The 16,947-nt window shown below is 42.2% G+C and overlaps 1 protein-coding gene across 12 annotated transcripts in view; it reads right to left on the bottom strand.

The window, feature by feature from the left end:
* RNF152 (ring finger protein 152) overlaps positions 1–16,947 on the bottom strand; it is a 72,568-nt gene that overhangs the window by 16,511 nt on the left and 39,110 nt on the right. Inside the window, exon 1 of one of the 12 annotated variants that reach the window (XM_031692385.2) lies at positions 3,310–3,519. The exons of the other annotated variants lie outside the window; for them this stretch is intronic. The gene's annotated coding sequence lies outside the window, so the exon portion shown is untranslated. Of the gene's footprint in view, positions 1–3,309; positions 3,520–16,947 lie in introns of those variants that run through there. 12 annotated transcript variants of the gene reach the window in all.

The raw sequence follows: 16,947 nt of genomic DNA, 5'->3' as shown, positions 1-16,947 counted from the left end.
CAGACAGTCATAAGGGTAGAGAAGAGATATAAAGGACTGTCAGGGGATCCTCAGGCTCCCTGGAGGGAGGCAGTGATAACAGATGCCATTAAATAGATAGGCAGAGCAAAGGGGAAAAGATCAATGACCCCAACTCCTAGAATTCTGAGTAGAACTGACAAGTCAGGCACATAAGTAAAGCCAAAGAATGGAAAACAAACAAAAATCCTGAGTCTTCCCAATGGCTGGACATCTACCAAGGCAAAATACATGATGGGAGGTAAACAAGTATTTACTGGGAAGCCACCATGTGCCAAGCATTACTCAAGGCACTGGGGTCACCATGGCAGCAACAGTCTGTCCTTAAGGAGCCTGACTGTGCAACCTGCTCTGTGGAAAGAGAACCTCAGGCAAGGGGAAGGGCAGACAGAGCACTGAGAGGGAGACTCTTCTTCAAATGATCGTATGAATTCAATTGATCATGCATGGGGCTTAGACGGAACCACTAAGCAAAGCTCCACCATTGGCTGTTGGAGCCAGAATGGGTGTCGGAACCCAGGGAGCCTAAGCTGGCCCACTGTTCTTCCCACTCCAGAGACACTGCAGAGCAGGAAGAGTCAGAGGGAATTTTCCTTTATTTGATTAAGCATCACATCTGACCCACACCAGTATCATCCCAGACAGCAAGGCAGCTCTGGGCTCACAAGTCTCAAGAGATGCTGGCGCTATCACAAGGCAGAATCTAAAGACAGCCCAAGGCCAGGGAAGCACACTGAGTCACTGCTGGGGGGAAGGGTTTGAGGGCAGGAGCTGTGAGGTGTTAAGGACTGAGAGGTTGTCCGAGTGGGCAAGCGCCCTGGAAAGCAGAGGCGTCTCTCTGCCAAGGGCCCCCGTGGCCCCTGCTCCTCATGTGCAGGACAGAGAACCTCTGGAGGCCCCGGACACACTTCCCACATAAATATTTGTATTTTCATCATATGAGCCACACACGTGCAGTCCCGTATTTCTTACAGAATGACAAATTCCAGCACAAACTGAAACTTTAAGGCGATTTGTTTTTTAATGTTTTCCCATTATTACTTCAGGGACCCACACCTTTTTCTGGAAAGGAGCGGATGATAAGTCTTTTAGGCTTTTCTGGTCATGCAGGCCCTTTTGCAAATACTGAACTCTGCCACCAAAGTGTGAAAGCAGTCAGACTGTACGTCAAAGAGCAGAAGAGGGTACGTTCTGTTAAAACTGCCTTTACGGAAACAGACCACAGCTGGATTTGGCCAATAGGACATCGTTTGCTGACCTCAGATATACATCACTTCTCATCAGCCCTGCCCATAATTCCCTAAATTCAGTAATTTACTCCGGGGATACCTACCCTCACGTCAATTTACTGCTCTAACATGAGTGACTTACCTGAGTTTTCTGTCAAGCCCCAGAATGCAACATATTTTCATAATTCCTTGGGGAAGATGATAAAAGATTATCAGCTTTACAGATGCAATGTCTCTTTAAACTGTTCCCAGACAACGAGAGGATAGTTGAACATAGAACATTAACAATGGCTAACATGGGCCTTTCCCACCAACAGCAAGTACTTAAGACCATTAGTGGAAACACAGCTAGCACTCCAAACTTGCTTCACACTTGAAAATATGGAACCACCACTTCAACAAATAAGCAATGATTCTGGAAATCATTGTGACAGCTCCAGATTAAAGGCAACCCTGCCCTTGATGGAACTTCACAAAGACATCGTGATAGTGCCTCCTGGCAGTCTGAACTTTGGATGCAGTCCTTGGTTCCTCTGCATAATCACGCAGTAGCCGAACAAATTTAGATTTGGCCAGGTTAATCTCAGCCCTATACAGAAGCACCTTCTGATGGTTCCCATTTCCCAAGAAGGGACATTGGGTACATTTCCCAAACACAACGGAGCATTCCTTCAAAGTGCCGCAGAACATGTATGATTTATGATGAGAGCGCTGTTAATCTGAGGCATCTTAAGACTGGAAGGAGATACAGGAACGGAAAGTCTTACCTCAATAAAAAAAAAATACCTAATTGTTAAGACTCAACTGCTTTCACACATTAAGAAAATTTTTTCAGTATGTATTTCTTAAGAGTTCTTCAAATTACCTGGAAAACCTACTATATTAATTTGAAAAAAGAATGGCACATTAAAAACCTAGGAGGGTGGTTTATGGATATTTCTTTAAATAAGTCTATTCAAAATCCATTCATGAGATTATTTTCTCTAGGCAGAGTGTTTATTGCTTCGATCTCCCTACCTACCCTCAATATCGATGATTCATCATACGAGTTAAGCCTCAAACTGAGGTTGCAAAGAATTCCTACAGGCTTCGGTACTAAAATTAAGCGCCATGGGGAGTCAGCTGTCAGTCTGCTCATTACTTCTGCGTTTTCTTACTTCCAGCTGCAGTAACTCAATGAGGGTTGATTTTCCATTTAGGCAAGGTAAGAAGAAAAGAAAAAAAAAAAATACAACCCCTCGCCCACGGCCAAGCCAGATACTGAACAGGGCTGCAACCAAATACCATCAATCATTAATTCATCTTTCCTGATCAAACAGTAAATCCAAAAGGCTTTTCCTCTTGCTTTCTCATATTGACTTTTAAGTCAACTTTGAAGTAAAATTGATCAATAATAAAATGGACAGATTTTAAGTGTACAGTTCAATGAGTTTTGACCAATGTGTGCAGCTGTGTAACCACTATGCCAATCAAGCTACTTCCATCGCCCAAAGGTCCCTCTGTACCTCATCCAGTCCAACCTTCCTACCCCTACCCCTGCCCACCTTCCCCCCACAGCTCTGCTTTCTACCTTTGAATTTGTGTATTTAAAAACCCTACCTATAGGTTCTGATTTAGGGGGGAGTGGCAGTATTCTGAGGGTACTTTCAGATGTCCTAGGATCATGATTTTTGGAAAAGCTTCACAGAGAAAACTCCAAAGTAACAAATACTCCTACAAAGGCATTCATGCAAAGAGGTACTGAGTATGTGGCACTATTCTAGGTTTGGGGGATCTGAAGAGAAAAAAAGATGAGGCCAAAGACAACCCTCCTCTTAACTGCAGCACAGTGCGATCTGGGATTAAGGGGCAGGCAGGTGCGGGAAACAGGTAGAAATGGAAGAAAGGGCACCTATGTCCGTCTGGACAGACAGCAAGGAAAGATTGTTCTGGAAAAGGTGGCATTTTAACTCCAAGGATGAGGACACAGCATATGCAAAAAGCAACAAGGGCCAGAGCCTGGGGCTTCCGGCAAGTGACTCAAGTATCGCTATAGAAGGCAGTAATAAATTACAGGACCTACCTCATCAGCTGCTCAGACTGAAATACATGAACACACGGATCCGTCTGGCTCTTAGGTACTCTCGCTGTCCTACGAGGCAGGAAAAAGGGCTGGCCCACCACGCCAGGCGGTGGGGTTGGAGCAGTATGAACTCATCAGCCAATTAAGCACAGTCCTTCCCTCCTCTGAGCTCCGTGGAGAAGCAGATGACGAAACTGCTGGGGGTTAAAACATGACCTCGGCGGCCACACTGTTCTAAAGCAAGACCTGAGGAAACAGCTGGGCCCCAAAGCCCAAAGGCACTTCCTCCTCCTTCCCCTCGTCCTAATGATCAGAGCAGCTGTCCCCGCAGGCTGGGAAAGGCCAGGTCACTAGGTGGCAGCAGGAGCAGAGAGCAGCCCCCGAGAAGGGTGAACAGGTGTGGGAGATGGAGAGGGAAGGAGAGGAGGAGGAAGTCCGGGAAGGATGGGGAGGGGCAGAATGCAAGCCAAAGCAGGGCCCATCCCCTCCTCCTTCCAGTCCCTGGCAAGGGGCGCTGAGGCAGGCCGAGGCCCCTGGAGTGGGCAGAAGCGGCAGTTGTTATTTGGAGGAAGAGGTGGGATTCTAAGGCTCCACCCTTCCTATTACTCAGAGCCTGGATTTTATTCCATAGGTGATAGGACTTGTGAGGACTTCACAGGAGAGAAGTATCTCAGTCATAACTGCCTTATCACCATTATTTTTAACCATTTGAAAGTGCATAATTCAGTGGCATTAAGTACATTCATGGTGCTTTTGTGTGTGTGTGTGTGTGTGTGTGTGTGGAGATACTGGGGAGTGAACCCAGGACCTCGTGAATGCTAAGTGTGCTCTCTCCCACTGAGCTATACTCACCCCTAAGGACATTCATAATGTCATGTAACCATCACTGCTATTTCCAGAACTTTTTCAGCATCCCAAACAGAAACTCTACAGCCATGAAAGCCATCCCCACCATCTTCCCCTCCCCCGAGCCCCTGGTAGCCTCTGTTCTGTTTTTTCCTCAATGAACTGTGTATTCTAGGTAACTCATGTAAGTGGAATCATATACTACTTGTCCTTTTGGGTCTGGCCTATTTCACTAAGCACATTATCAAGGTCCATCCATGTTGAAGCATGTATCAGAATTTATCCCTTTTTATGCCTCAGTAATATTCCCCCGTGTGTTACCTTTTTAAACTCCCCTGGCAACAGAGGGGGAATGAATTGGCACAGGTCCAGCTGAAAGGGAGAGGTAGGCAAGACTGGAATGAAGGCCATGGGGATGGAGGAAAAGAGAAGAGAAAATGAAGAGGTCTTGGAGGTCAGATGGAAGTAGAGAGAGAGGGGGGAGAGTGAGGGATGAAGGAAGGAAAGACCCCAGTTACTGGTCCAGATCACTGGATGGAGGTAGCATTTTGGAGGAACATGGCCCTGATGAAATGCAGTGAGGGGGTCTGAAGGTTAGAGATGGCCAGTATACTCTGTATCCTGAAATGTTCTAATTACTGAAGTCCTGACTTCTATGGGAAACTTAGACAACAATTGGGAAGCTAGCTTTACAATATACTTTTATTTATATGAACTTATATTTCACCAAGTCAATTATTAGACAACAAAGAAATAGGTATTTTCATTAATAGGCCCTCTGGAAGAAATGGAGGCGGTGGGGAGAGTCTATGAATCACAAATGTTTGTTTATAGAGCTTAAGCCTTAACTGTTCACATTCTTCTGACCTGTGAAAAGCTACAGTACAATACTTGTAAAGGACTCTGTGGGGCCAGGCTACAACGATTATTAGGTGATCTCATTGTCAAATAAGGACTGTCTCAAGGCCCACAGCCATTTCTTGCCTTGTAAATTCCTTCGTCACTCAACACCAAGCTGTGATTATAGAATCAACACAGGGAAATGCTAGATTCACCATCTCTCCCTTTGTTACTTATTCATTCGTGTTCCTTCCTCCTCTGTAAACAGACACAGCTTTACAGATTAATGAAGCTCGCTGAGCACAGTACATGGTACATGGTGGGCACTCCTTTGTTAAATGACACCCGTGTTAAAGTGCACACCTGACTCTCACTTACTCTCAACAAAAATACTCAACTTTCCAAGGAGCCCCGAACTGAAATGTGAGGTTATGTATTATCCAAATCTCTACATCCAAGACCATGCCCAAAGTAAGCTGGCTGAAAGGAAAAACTTAGGACTAATGATCACCCCCTACTCTCACCAAGTACCCTCAAAGCAAAAAACACTGTAAAAAGACAATCTCTATGTCAGATAAAATACAATGATTCGTTTTATTTTAATGTAAATGATTTCTGTAAAAAAAAAGTTTTCCTGTTCGACGTTAAAGCTTAAAAGTCTCATCATCAAATAAGAAACATATTTTGCTTCCAAAACATTTTTTAAATTATGTAACCTTTTTAGAATATAAATACATATCCTAAATATATCATGGATGTGTGGAGACACACATGTGTCATGACCTATTAGTATATTTATATATATGGGCCACCTAAGATCCAATTCGTTTTTTTTTTTTGAAACAGACAATTGTTACACCGATTTTGTTATCGAAGTATTGCAATTTTTCTTCATCACAACAATATATATTCAATTTTAGGGAAAGTAATATATTTAGGTCATATTTTTAAACAATTGAGAGTCAGTTAACATCTGAATTAATCAGTAATGACCAAAAGTTAATAGTAATTTCTACCAATACCTTTTCAATATCCTTTTGATATCTTTTTGGTTGGGATAATGCCATTCTAAAGTATTTTGGTTTTGAACAAATAGGAAAGTCTATTTTGTTATTCACAATATGTGGATATTTAATTTTTTGTTCTAAGTACATGTGTGTGTAAATAAATAAATACATACACACACACACACATATACCACCTAACTAAAATAACTTAAAACATAAAAAAATCTATGTTTCTACTACAGAATATTTCATTTCCTAAGCTAAAAGTTCAGTTAAATAAAGTAATTGACAAGTCTTACTTGGTAAAAACCGCTATCCAATTGAATAAGGCAAATATATTTCCCAAATGACCATGTACTACTCTGTCACCTTAAGTCTGTTTAATCTACCAATAATTTACTGAGTTTCAGCTTTCATTTCATTTGTGAAAAAAATTCTCAATAACTTACCTTTCTTAGAATAGTCATAAAATGTATCTAAACACAGGAAGTTAATATTTTTTTCATTTACCCAAATTCTGTCTTTGAATTTTAAAACTGATTTAACAATCATTCATTTCGTAAGTAGAAAATAAATTAAAATAGAGTCTTTCAGGCCATCAAACAAAACTGATAGGATTTTGGAAACCACTTCTATATGGGGCTCACCTGTATTGGGTCCTGCCTGATATCAAGCATGTGTTTTCAATCATCAAGGTAATTTGCTATGCCTGACATGGCTGAGCTTCTGTCAGTCTGTTTGTATTTGAGAAGTACCTATGGCAACACGGTTAATCTGCATCTGCTTAATTCAAGATTTTTTTCAAAGCAGAAGAAATAGTAAAGCATATTTCAAATCTCTCTGCCAGTTTTTACAATGGCAGCGAGCTTCCTTCTGTTCCCGGTTCTATGTTTCTACTAAACTCAATGAATTTTACCAACAGAGAAAATAGCTGTTTCCTTCCTTTATGCATATTATGACACTTTTCATAGAGACATAATAATAATAGGAGTAAGACCGAAAAATACAGATTTCAAAGAAAATAGATGTCTCACCAACCATTAGCTGATGTAGGTCATGGGAATCAGATTACACTGGTTTATTGAGACAGCCAGTCTATTTCAGAAAATAATTCTCTAATGCTCTCAAGATACTGAGTAACTTAAAACAAGGTCAAATTTAACCTATGTTAAAAGGAGAGAAGAGGTAGCAAAGCCTTAAAGAAACTTAAATCTAAGGTGATTCACAGTGACCCATTGCTACAACTGCAAATTTAATTTCAGCTCCCCACCCGAACCCATGTCCTTCAAATGACCACTTTAATTGCCACAATTCCTCCGTCTTCCAGTCTAATGGAATACCAATGAGACCACAGAATCAGACTCACAGCATGATTTCCTGAGGAGGTGATTCTACAGCTGACATCACTGAACACAAGTGCTGCCTGTTAGTCTGGTCTGATTGTTTTTCTTTAGCTGATGGAAACATTCCGAGGGCTCTCAGGGGCAAAGGGACTATGCATTTTTAAAATGCCTTCTATCCCTGAAGCTGGATTATAATAAGCAGATAAAGAGACAGGAACATTGTGAAAACAATTTGAAGAGGTTTTTTGTGTGTGTGTGCATCAATCCAGAACGGGGCAATACATCATCCAGGTGACTCTTCCCATTTATGGCTACTTTCATAATCTGATTGCCATTTGCACTGAAAAAAAAATCAGTTTTAGCCACAGGATAAAATCTCAAATACACTGGGAACACCAACTCCTTTCATTTTGAGTGTGTTTAAACGCTAATGCAAAACTGCTCCGTTCCACAAACCAGCAAGTCATCATTCGTGCGATCAACCATGCAATGATTTATTTAACATCCCCTATGCACCAGGCTCCGGAGCAAATGATGTGGCCTGTGGTTACTTATCCAATCTTCTCTTTGTCATGCCCTGGCGTGAAGCCCACACTCCAGCCACTCTGAGGCACTTGCACTTCTCTAAAAGCAACGTGCCTCTCTCACCGCTAAGCCTTTGCACACACATCATTCTTTTAGCTTGAGATGCTGTCCTTCCCTTTTTAGCATGGAAAAATTCAGCCCAAATGCCCATCACCAGCTCCAAGAAGCCTTCCCTCAACCCTCTAGCTGGGTTAGATGCCACTCCTATGTTCTCTGTGGACCCCTTTCTATAATAATCATATTCTATTTACATGTGTCTCCCCCATTGGAAAGTGAGTTCCTTAAGGGCAAGAACCTACACACACCTTGTATTTGGCCAACTGAGGGATTCAAAGGCCCCCTGTTTACCTGCACCACTACGACCCCCGACCAGAATGAATACCCCCTAGGCTGGCCAGTAAGTGCTTAGTAAATGCTTGTAGAATAAATGAAAACTAATTGAAATCAGGCCATTTTTGAAAAATTAAGGCTACATGGTCACCAGTATTTGTAGGCAATTCAGAAATCATGAGCATGATTAGATCCATGCATTAACAGTATGCTTTCATTTACCTCTTCCCAGAACAGTAAGTTTGTTAAAGGAAAGAGTTACTATGTTGGTAACTAAGCACAGATGTTAAACTGGTACTTCAACAAAATAATTAGAATCTATGCCTCATAATGTCCACTGAAGACTGAATAAATCTGTGTCTTGGGGGTGTGGTTCCAATGTAAATATCTACAAAAAGCTCCTTGGGTGATTGTGATGTCAACTGAGGGTTGAAGGCCACTGATAATTCCTTATTCTAACTGAAAAGGGCTCTAGCAGTCTACCCCAAAACAGGCACTCTCAAACACTGCTCTTGGGAGAACAAAACAGTAGGAAAGGAATGCGTCATTATCTAATAAAGCTGCATATGACTTTATCTTCAGCACAGTAATTCTGCCTAAGTATTCACTCTGAAAATACATTTCCATAAATACAAAATAACATTCACAAGGTAATTCATTCATTTCACCATTATTTGCAATGGCAATATGCTGGAGAAAAAATAATCTAAATGCCCATTCATAGAAACTAACTGATGATTATCTACCCAATGGAGTAGTATGTGGTCAGACAAAAGAGTGAGAAAGATGGCTATGAACTGCTTCGGAATGACAGCCAGCTTATATTGTTAAGTGCAAAAAAGGCAAGGGTAAAGATTAAGAAGGAGAGTAAGAATACATATTTGCTTATTTCTACAAAAATAAACACAGAAGAATAAACCAATTAACGTAAATGGTCACCATTAAGTGGATGGGTGGGGACAGAGAGAGAGGACGTGGGAGTTCAGCCTCTCTCAGTCTTTTATACAGTTGTGACTTTTGAGTCATGGAAACATTTCACAGATCCCAGAAAATAATTAAATCAAAAAAGATGGATATACCAGAAATCGACACAACATTATAAACTCACTGTACTTCAATAAAAATATATTTTTTAAAGAAGCTGGAGAAAAAAATCAAGCCCTGAAATTAAATATAAACAGAAAAAAGTGAACTCAGATGGACAACATAATTATATTTACATAACTTTTGAACAAGAACACTCTGCACATTCTTAGTGGGATATATTCTTTAAGAATAATAACAATCACTGCCAAGCAATCTTGAAACTCAGTTGGCTTGTTGGTGGTACTGGTGCCAATGTAGTAGTAATTCTGAAACTATTTTGTATACACTACATGCTAGAACAAATAAGCAATTATATTGATGTTGTTAGGAAATAAGGTTTTCTCACTGTGGAAAAAGGGAGACACAAAAATACTGAAATGAGGGAAGGTGAGAAGGAACACAGTTGTGTTGAATTTAAATCGGAAACATCAGAATACAATCATGATGTAAAATAATAGATGTGTATTTCTAAGTTTTGTCCACTGAAGAAGTCTAGACACAATGACAGACAGTCCAGTAACAATGAGCATGTTTTGTTCCTAGATCTTGGTTTCTACGTACCATCTTTCACTGAAAAGAACCGGAAATCCTTGGGAAATGGCTGTTCCAAGGTCTAGGGCAGGGAAAATACAGAGTGAGCCTAGCTCATCCTATAGTGCCATCAAGTAATAGTGATCAGGACATGTCAAAGGCCACGGGAGTCAGCCTGACTGACTGAAGGTGCTCAGACTGCACTGACCACACTTGGCAACATTTGAACATGGAAAAGAATGACCGTCTGAATGTGGTGTGTTCCCCCCAAAATCGAACCTCAAATCCCCAATGTGACGGTGTTTGGAGGTGGGGCCTTTGGGAGTAATTAGGTTTAGATGAGGTCGTAAGGGTGGAGCCCTCAGGAAGGGATCAGTCCCTTATAAGAAGAGACCAGAGCCCACTCTTTACCAAGTGAGGACACAGTGAGAAAGCTGACATCACTATACTAGGAAGAGAGCTCTCACTAGGAACTGAACCTGCCCAGACCTTGACCTTGAACTTCCCTGCCTCTAGAACTGTAAGAAATAATTGTTTGTTTGTTGTTTAAGCCACCCAGTCTATGGTAAGTTATTATGGCAGCCCAAGATGACTAAGACAGGTAATATTTTATAAGACATTGAATTCAAAAAGGATCTGTGACTCCACAGTGATATTCAAAGGGAAAAACAATACAGAAAAAGGGAAAAAAAGAGAGGAGTGGGGGAAGGGGTTCCTCTTGAATTGATGAATGCTAACTTATAGATGAAAAACCAGTTATTAAATTTTAAAACCACCATTTTGCCATCTCCAATGTAGTGACTGATTCAGGCAAAGATCATCAATAGGTGTTAAAAATCACTGGGTGAAAGTTTGCTAAGAGAGAGAATATTTACTTTCCTCAAACTATGCTTATTAAATGGTAAAGAGGAAAGTCATCCTTACAACGGGGAGATCTGGCAGCTATCACCTTAACCAAAGATCCAATTTAGCAACCCCTCCGAGCCAATAATGGAGCAGACTGGTGTCATGTTCCTTCTGCGGTGATGCAGGATAACATCGCTAATGAGGTACTGTGCCAACGCGCTCATCTTGAATTTAATCATGAGGGAACGAGACATGTAGGGCTGGTATGGGCGCCTCAAAACTCTCAATGCCATGGAAAGGAAAACAAAACTAAGGAGGCTGTTCTAGATTCTAAGGACTGAGGAGACGTGGTACCTAAATACAATGCATGAACCGTGATGCAACCCAGGATTGAGGTTGGGGGAAAACTGGATGGTGATTAAGGACATTTCTGAATATGGACTGTATCTTAGATGACATTACTGAATTAATGTGTGATGTTGTGATTTTGCAGGAGAATGCCCTTGTTCTCAGGAGATACCTGTTGGAAGTATCCTGGGGTGAAGCGTCAAGATGCTGGGGTGACTGGTGAAATATTAAAACTCACCTCCATTCCACTTGTTCAGTTAGTCCTTCTATTGCTAAGACTACGGGGGAGAGGAAGCCTCAGCACAGCTAAAGCAAGCCTCTCTCACTTCTAGAGAAGCTGCCAATTGCCCTTTGAAAACTTCCATGAGGATCTACAGAAATAAAACTTCTTGACTGCCATAGGCTGGACTGTGTCCCCCACAAGATTTAAACGTTGAAGCCCTAACCCTCAGTACCTTAGAGTGTGGCTATGCTTGGAGACAGGGCCTTTAAAGAGGTGATTAAGGTAAAACGAGGCCATGAGGGTGGTCCTAATCCATTAGGACTATGTCTTCATTAAGAAGGGGAAATTGACCCAACATTGTAAACTGACTATATTTTAATTTAAAAAAAGGTGGGGGTGGGGGGAATCGGGGCACAAACAGGCGTTGTGAAGACCATGTGAAGATGCAGGGGAAAGATGGCCGACTACAAGCCAAGGAGAGAATCCTCAGAAGAAACCAACCCTGTGGACACCTTGATCTCAGACTTCAAGCCCCCAGAATTGTAAGAAAATAAATTTCTATTGTTCAAGCCACCCAGTCAGTGCTTCTTTGTCATGACAGCCTGAACAAACTCATACACTATCTCTGTGCTTTGCCTGATTAATTCTCCACTTCGTCAGGCAAAGGGTCTAGCGCAGCTCCTGGCTCACACTGCCCAAGTGCATTCTTCCCTCCAGACTCCAGGGAGGTGGCACACAGGTCCTTTGATAGGGCCCCCATAATCGCACAGACCCCATCCTCCGGTGCGCCCTCCCCCAGGCTTCAGGACACGCTCTAACTCATGGCTCCTCTCACCTCAGTGCTTTCTTTGAAGAAAGACATACACTGTTCCTCCTGACACGAAGACTTCTCTCCATAACTCTCACAAAGTAGGAGGCTCCCCTCTCCCCAGTTCCTCAGCCCTTTGTCAGCCCCGACTAAGTTCCTTCCCATGATGCGTTATAACTATTTGTTCACTCACGAGAAATTCTCCTCGTAGACTCTGGTTCCTCTCTATGTGTTCTTTATCTTTGTAAACCACAGGAAATACATGTTCTTTATCTTTGTAAACCACAGCATGTAAACACAGGCTAGGCATTCAGATCTTCGGTGAATTAAGTTAACATGAAATACAAACAATCCTGTACAGTCAATTTCAGACTCTTTTAGCTTTTCACTTACTTGGCATGTCCAAGGGACCAGAGCAGCAATCACAAAACGGATGCTGAACATCAGCCCTATAACCAAAGGCAGAGGAGTAATACTTAAATCCTCACATTTCAGCCTGTCCTTGGAGCCAGCCAGATTTTCATTAGCGTTAACAGAAATGAATCCCAAAGAACTGAGATTAAATGAAATGTACCTCAGTGTGAGCTTAAACCAACCTCTCTTTCTAGAATAAACTGCTGTAATCCTTCTGAAGTCCCTGACAAACCACTTCTCCCCCCACCTCTCCCACTCGACTTGGCTCCAAAGCATCTATGGATAGCCACAGAGCGTCCCTAGGTAGCAGGAACGTTCACAGTGAGGAAGAGATGGGAGAGCCACCACTCACTAGGATAGCACCGGAGGGTCCAGCAGAGGACAGAACACAGATTGATGCACACCTGTTGTTCAAAGCTCCACTCCGGGTCCTGGCGTTCACTTCTACATCTAAATCTATCAAAGTCTTAACCCACCCTGTTCTCATGACTTAACTCCATGCCTCCCACTTACTCCCTCCTGTGAAACCCTCGCCCTTTTATAGCCTTTTATAGATTGATGTTCTTTTATCCTAAATTGAGAATTTCCCATTTGGACCTTCATCTTTCTTGCCCCATTGGAACCTGTCTTCAGCAACTTCAATAAACATAATGATTACCCTTTGGACCCCACCTTGTTGAAAAAAACAAATAAATTTTCCCCTTCCATAACCACCTGATTGTAAGTTGCAGATCTGAGTTCCCATTATTCCTGTATACTCAAAATACTTCCTACGTAACTGCAGTGTAACCATTAAAATCAGGAAGTTAACACTGGTACACTGCCACAAACTCCCGTTCAGGTTTCACCAAATGTCCTCATAATGCAGAGGGATAGAATCCAGAGTCACATGCTGTATTTATTCATCATGTTTCTTTTTCCTTCTTCAATCTGGAACAGTTCCTCAGTCCTCCCTGACTTGCAACCTTGACACAGTTGGAAGATGACCAGAAGTTATTTTGTGGACTATCCCTCCATTTGAGTTTGTCTGACGTTTTCTCATGAATAGATTCTGATTATACACCTTTCGGTGGGGAGAGGGGAGATATTGCAGACACAATGCTATAATTTCCTCCTTCCCCTGGCAGGTGCTTGTGTTACAGTAACTTTATCACTTGTGTCTCCCAGATTTCTCCACTGTAAAGTGACTCTTTAATCCCTCCCTCTTCTGTATTTAATAAGTATTTTGTGGAGAGATACGCTGAGGCTATGTAAATCTTGTTCCTTGTCAAGGTTTTACCTGTTAATGTTAGCCTGCTTTATCATTTGTTGCCTGAATTAACTATTAGATGATGGTTGCTAAATGATGATTTTTAATTCTACTTTTTATTCTACATTTCTTGGTTGACCTTCTATTGAAGATACAATGTCCTCTTTTCCTTATTTATTTTATTAATATTAGTATGGGGTCACTGATTTATATTACTCGATGAGTTATAATCCATTACTGCTATATTTATTTAGATGCTGAAAATGCCTCAGGTTTGGCTATTAAGAGCTTCTTCAGGCTGACCCCTATGTCTTTTTGACATGCCTGCAACATTCTTTGAGTAGTTCCTTACTTTGTGGCACAAAAATATGTTTTAGGCTCATCTTATATTTCCCCTTCCACAGGATCAGGATCAGTCATTTCTCCAAGGAGCCCATTCCTTTAAGCTGCAGAATAGCATTTAGAAACCAAGATCTGGATAACAGGTGTGCTCAAGGCCATTGGGTCTCTCTACTCCCAGACCCTCTTCAGTGGGCACAGCTAGGAAATATATGTAATCTCTGAGCTTCCCTGGAATGTCCAAAGTCTTGCCCGCATGAAGCAGACAAGCCTCAACATCAGTAAAGTCTCCTAAGATCCTACAGCTTGAACTGGTCTGTCTTTTTTTTCATAAGCCACAACCCCAAGGAGCTGAGCCTACAAAGTGGGGTCCTGCCTCTCAACGGTTCCTCCTCCTCTTCCTAAGCCTCACACTCTGGTCTGGTTTGATGAATCATCCCTGGTCTCTCCTCTTGCCATATACCATTTGCTTCTAATTTCTTGGCTTCGTGGGTGAACTTTCAGAGTTCCTGGGTCCCGGGCAGCCTGAGAGCCAGTCTTGCCCTGAACACAACTCCATTCCAGCTCCCAGAACCTAGGACCCTGGGGACCTGCTTCTCCTGGAGGAGAACACTTCAGTCGAAAATCAGCATCAAAAAGTGTTTAAATTCTTGTTAATGTAGTCCATCTTACCTTGCATTAATCTCTAACAAATAAAAAAAAAACAGTTTAGGTGGTGAAGCAAAGTGCTATGTATCTTTCTGGCTTTGTGAGAGTGATATTTTTGTCCCAAGGTCAGTGCTTCTCAGCTAGTCCTGCACTTCTGAGCTTCTGTCCTTTCTCTACCTCAGACACCACAGTTTCTAAAATCATCGTTGTTATTCCTCCCTCTACTGATCTGCACAGCTTCCATCCCCAGAAGCATGTGTCCATCTAGGTAACCTAGAGGTGATATATAAATCCTCTGGTCCTCCCACCTACTGTAGGAGCCTGATATGAGGTGAGGAAGACCCACAGAGTACATGAAACAGCCATTCATAGGAAAAGCAATCAAAAGTCAGCCTCAGCCCATTTTAGATTCCATCTTCTGCCTTTTAGAAATCCCCACAGGGTTCTATACGTGATGGATGTTTAATAACATTGTCAGGCTAACTAGCAGTGATTTCTAGTGGGGACACATAAAAAGTCACTACAAAGGCCTATAATTTTGGACCTTAGAGCTTTCATTTTTCCAAGGTGGGAGAGACACGTAATAAATATCTCTGGAACCACAATGTGATATGACAATAGCTATTAAGGCTCCAGGAACCAATATCCATGAAGTGGTCCCTTATCCATTAATAATAGTTACAAAATGTCATATCCCACAGCTGAGCTGGGCTGCAAATCTTATACTGTTTATTTAAGAATAAATAAATAGATGTGCACGAGCTGGGTCTGACTTTTCTTGGTGTAGTGAGATCTTCATGACCATCATTTCAGACATGAGCCCATGAATTCTGAGTCAAGCCCTCCCTTTTCTAGCTAATGACTCTTAATTTGGGGGGGGGTTATAAACCATTCTGAGAAAGTGATGAAGGATACAGACCCCTCTACCTCTGAGAGGGAAGAGATGCAGAAATACACACATATGCACACAAACAGAACGGTGCTTACATCTTCACGGAGTTTGACCACCGGAGCCCCAGGTGAGGCATGCCCTAGGCCAGTGCTTCTCACGCCTTAATGTGCCAATAAATTACCAATGAATCACCAGTAAATCACCAATGCCGTCTGAGTGGTGAAGTTCTAGAATGAAGTCAACACACTTTTTCTGTATAGGGACGACGGTAAATACTTCAGGCATTGTGGTTCACACCGTATCTGTTACAACTACTCTGCCACTGTAGCAGAAAGCAGCCATACGCAAATGGATGGACCTGCCTGTGTTCTAATAAAACTTTATTTACAAAAACAGGGGACAGACTGGATTTGGCCCAAGGAATACACTGGAAGGCACCACTTCAAAGCCGGCACAAGGGCTGTAATCGCAAACCACAAAACTCAACTCAGTTCTGATTATTTTTTTAAGGGTTCACATTTATATTTACCACAAATTTTGTCATATTCACTCTGTTATTTACTTAACCAGCAATTCCCATTACTACATTTTTTTCCTACTGAACAATTTGTTATGATCAAGCCATTGTTCCATTTTCCAGCCGACACAATGAGGGTCTGAATAATTCCACATTTTAAACGTTTTCTGAAAGACCCTCTATGGCCTAGTTTTCTGACTCATAGCATAGTTCTATTGACGGCTGACCACATGCACGATGTAAAAGCAGAACACATTCTTTTGTGTACCGAGCCACCCGCCTCTTTTCCGGAGGCCGCTGTCATTTCTTTAACAAGCCTGGCAGCTGTCAGACTCGGGCCAAGAGTCACAGGGGCTTTGTTTCCCCGGAGACTTGTTTTCACAAAAATTAGGACCCGCGGGAGGCTCTTCTTTGACCGATTCCTTCCTTCGTGGCAAAAGGTCAAATGCTTGACTATTGAGTGCCTTCCTGGGTGAGCTTCACCGAGTCATTTTCTGTTTCCTGACTGGTGCTGGCAACACCCATCAACAACCACCTGACTCCACAGAATGAAAGTGGCTTCGTTGGGTTTTCCTCCCAAATGTCCTACGTTTTAAGGCTCAGACCTGGCCGGGCACCTGCCGACCTGCTCTGTGGGAAAGATGTTAGAGTGGCCCACGTGGGCTTGTCCCAGGGGTCCCTTGCTAACCATTCCTGAGTGGCTGGGAAAACTATTTTCTTTTCAACTCATGCACTCCCTAACAGACAAACCAGCTCCAGCTAGAAATGACTTGGGTCCACGGTGTG

The sequence above is a fragment of the Vicugna pacos genome, chromosome 30 (genome assembly GCF_048564905.1).
Source record: "Vicugna pacos chromosome 30, VicPac4, whole genome shotgun sequence".
Lineage (NCBI taxonomy): Eukaryota > Metazoa > Chordata > Mammalia > Artiodactyla > Camelidae > Vicugna > Vicugna pacos.
Note: the sequence above shows the minus strand (reverse complement) of the source record. Positions and strands in the feature narration are given on the sequence as shown.